At 35.1% G+C, this 4,109-nt stretch overlaps 1 protein-coding gene across 4 annotated transcripts in view; it reads right to left on the reverse strand.

Annotated features, from left to right (window-relative positions):
* col12a1b (collagen, type XII, alpha 1b) overlaps nucleotides 1–3,586 on the reverse strand; it is a 184,809-nt gene extending 181,223 nt beyond the window's left edge. For all 4 annotated transcript variants that reach the window (XM_080048160.1, XM_080048159.1, XM_080048158.1 and 1 more), the window contains exon 1: nucleotides 3,515–3,586. The gene's annotated coding sequence lies outside the window, so the exon portion shown is untranslated. The remainder of the gene's footprint in view (nucleotides 1–3,514) is intronic.
* Nucleotides 3,587–4,109: the final 523 nt, after the last annotated feature.

A 4,109-nucleotide genomic window follows, 5' to 3' on the forward strand; every position in this document is an offset into this window, starting at 1 on the left:
AATGCTAGGAGCGTTTCTTTAACAAATTATTTTGTATTTGTATCGCGCTTTCTTTTCACACTGAGGAGAAGCTCAAAGTGTTTTACAGAGATTAGAAACAACAACAGAGAAAAAGAAAAAACAGCAAATAAAATCAAGAGAAGAAAATTAAAAGAATCCAATAACCCTCCCATAGACATGTACAGAGACATACACACTCATACACACACACACACACACATACACACACACATACACACACTCACACAAACACACTCATACACACACTCACACATACATACACACACACGCAGACACACAAACTCACACATCTACCTTTTAACATCTACACTGAAAAAAAAATGACAGTTAGAAAAACTAGAAAAAAATTCAACACAGCTGTCTATCTTCACTAGATTTTTTGAGTTTTTCGTAAGTTCTAAGGGAAAACTTGCCCATATATGAGCCGTTTATAATCTTTTGTTGAGATAATTTATCATTCATATGTTAATGGAACTGCAAGTTTTGAGTTCTATATAGTAAGATTTTCAAACAATAACAGTTTTGTGTAACTGACAACTCTTTTTTTTTCAGACAGAATTAAAATTGTTAACTGTCAAATAAGCATCTTCTGTTGAGAAAACTTATCTAGACCTTTTGAACCTCCACACTCTAACTGGGAACATTTCAAGGGAGAGTTTTGAGTTTTGAGTTGTGGACTGGACACAACCCAAAGCATTGCAAAGAATCATGCAAGTACATGTGACAATTCATACATTTTTATGGGCCAAGATTCACTCTAAACAGATGAGTTTTCCGCAATGATGGAAGATCAATACACTGTAAAAAGAGAGTAGTAGGGAAAACTAAAATGTTCAAGTCAACTCTCTTGAGTTTACACTCTTACCCTGCGTTCCAAATCACATACTCTTTCTTTTTACTACACTACATACTAAAGTACAGAAGAGTTTTAGGGCCACAGACAGGAGAGAAAGGAAAATCAGATAAGGAAGATTTTTTTTTCATTATGTCGAGAAATGTCAAGAATAAAGACGAATACTCCAAAATGCTAGTGGAGTTAGTTGGACTTTTATGTATTTTCAGCATACTACAATTGACTTGTATGTATTGGGACATCCTAAATCTTTTTCTGGCATACTAAATATAGGGAAGTATGGGGATTGGAACGCCAGGTTAGGTTTGAAGGGAAACTGTCTACATCTGAGCCAACTAATTATCTTTTGTTGAGATAACTTATCATTCCTGATGTAATGTAATAAACTTGACTTCCAAAAAGTAAAAAAATTGCCAACTTTGAATTCTTTTTTGTGCAAAGATGTTCAGACAACTTTTTACACTGTACAACATTGGAATCAACATTTTCAACAATTGATAAAGTGGCAAACATGTGACATCATGACGGCACGGTTCGACACCAGACAAAAGCCAAATTCTCACAAAATCAAAATGTTGTAATCATGGATCTCTGAAGACAAGTTTACCACAGCAGATACACTGTAAAAAAATGTAAAAAGTTACAAACTAAGTTCAAAACTGTCTGCACAAAATTTTTGAGTTTTGAGTCCAAAAATTAAAACTCTTAAGTTTGATGGAAAATTGCCATACATTTGAAAACTACAACTAATTATCTTTTGATTTCACATACCGGTATATAATAAGAATGCATTTTTCATATATAAAAACTTAAACTATTGAGTTCTACAGTACATACTAAGAATTTAAATTTTTCGTGCCAACTAGTTCTCTGTCACACATATATCAAACAAAACCAACTCGGCCAAAATATTGATTCAAACATTAAACAGTGTTAAAAACTTTATGGAAAACTTTCTGAACAAAAAAAAATTCAATAAAGTGGCACAACTTTTAACACTTTGGAATTCTTAGTATGTAGACCTCAAAACTTAAAGTTACATTACAAATGAATGATAAATTATCTCAAGAAAAGATCATTAGTTGGCTCAAATTAAGGCAGTTTCCCTTAAAACTTAACAGTTATAACCTCAAAACAAAAAAAAATTAAGTTGCCTTGATTTTCCTGACTTTTAATTTTTTTTTTACAGTGTAGCTCCACAGCTGCCTAAGGGCTTCACGAGACCTTAATGCATTTCTCCGGACTGACAGTGAACCTGAATCCATCCATTAATCCATCATCATTTACTATCATTTAAATCTACATTTAGCAGCAATTAGATCCTTAAAGAAAACAGCATTAAGACTGCAGCCTTCAGGGCAGGAATGTTAGAAAAAAAAAAGAAAAAAAAAAAGGGTCATAAATCCAACCCATCCTTAACCCTGACACGCTTTCAAGACACAGCCCTGGAAAAAAAAATTAAGAGACCAGTCTGGATTTTTCTTAAATCTTCATCTCTACGTAACTTAATGGAAAATGCTCTAAATGACACTTTTTTTCCACGGAATTTGTTAGAAATATTGTCGATAGTTTAATGGAGCAAAAGCAAAAATGTTCATTGTACTCCAACAGATGCCTCTAAAGAGTAAAACAAGAGACACTGAACATTTGGAGTGGTCTCTTCATTTTTTTCCGGAGCTGTATGTTCCACAGAAAGCAACAAATAATTACGTTATATGTATGGATGGAGAAAAATGCCCCAAAAAATCCACATGTTAACAGCTTTAAACAACCAATTAAGAATACTTGAACCAATGTGGAACCTGTTAGAATACGCGCGCTGAAAAAGGCAAATCACTGTCAGCTACTCTGCTTATTCCAGAATTCCTTTTGACCTAATGTGGCTTCAATTCTGGTGCACTTTTAACACACACACACACACACACACACACACACACACACACACACACACACACACACACACACACACTCGGAAACTTAAATAATTTAACCGACAAAAGCATGACATTCACTATCTTATATCTGTGCTGCTGGTGATATAAGATAAGAGATAAACCCACTCCAACAGACAGAACGTATTCCCATACAGGTCAGAATAAACCGATCGTAAAAATCCTGGCGACGTGCGCAATTACGCACAGCCAGCCAGCACGGTGCCAAAAGATAGAGATAGAGAGGATAGTCCAAAAGTGTTCACACAATATCCAAGAATTAAAAGATGGCCGTAAAAGCTGCAACAGTAAAGTTAATACAGTGTAGAAATGACAAAGCCTTGATAGATGAAAGCCCAACGTATAATCTACATGTCAAAGTATCGCTTGGAGCTGAGATAATTGACTTCAAATCGCGGAGGAGATGTTCCACACGTTTCACCAAAATATCCCGATTAAAAGACGGATTGCAGCTGAAATAAGTGTTTAAACCAACCAAGCCTTTGAATGTTGCAAGAGATTATATAATGCACGTGTCAAATTATCGTTTTAAAAAGCTCAAATAAATAAATCAACTCGAAACTGCACAAGCTGCTAAAATCATGCAGGACGGACCTATAGTGGAGAATTTCTTTGTTTGTTTTTAGTTCAAAATAAAAAAAATATTGAAAAAATAAAATAATAAAAAAGTTGTTGTTAGACGTCCAACCTGAGGGAAGGGAGAGTGAGGTGGTCCGGTGTGTGTAGTTGAAGTCACGGAGAATCGTCCACGCGAGCCTCTTTCCAAGTGGGAAGAAAACTCCACACGATCTGCTACTTAACAAGGGGGCTGGCTCCCAACTCGAGCCTGCCCCGTCGGCGAGCTCTGACGACATCCAGACGAGGGTGTTACGTCGAGTTCTGTATACCTTACAAAAATAAAATACATAGGCCTACACTTTAGTAAGGCAAGGCATGGCAGGTTTATTTCTATAGCACAATCTAGACACAAGGCCATTCAAAGAAGTGCTTTACAGGGGGCAAGATTAAAATACACAATACACATTAGAAAATATAGATAGATAGATAGATAGATAGATAGATAGATAGATAGATAGATAGATAGATAGATAGATAGATAGATAGATAGATAGATAGATAGATAGATAGATAGATAGATAGATGGATAGATAGATAGATGGGCATGAAATACATCAAGGTTAAGAATAAACATTAGAAAAGCGAATGTTAAACGTAGTAAATTACTCTTTTGCCGTAAAATGCATTTACCCTGTAACTGTATTTCTGGAAATCTATGAATTCTA

The sequence above is a fragment of the Ammodytes marinus genome, assembly GCF_949987685.1.
Source record: "Ammodytes marinus genome assembly, chromosome: 19".
NCBI classification, from domain to species: domain Eukaryota; kingdom Metazoa; phylum Chordata; class Actinopteri; order Uranoscopiformes; family Ammodytidae; genus Ammodytes; species Ammodytes marinus.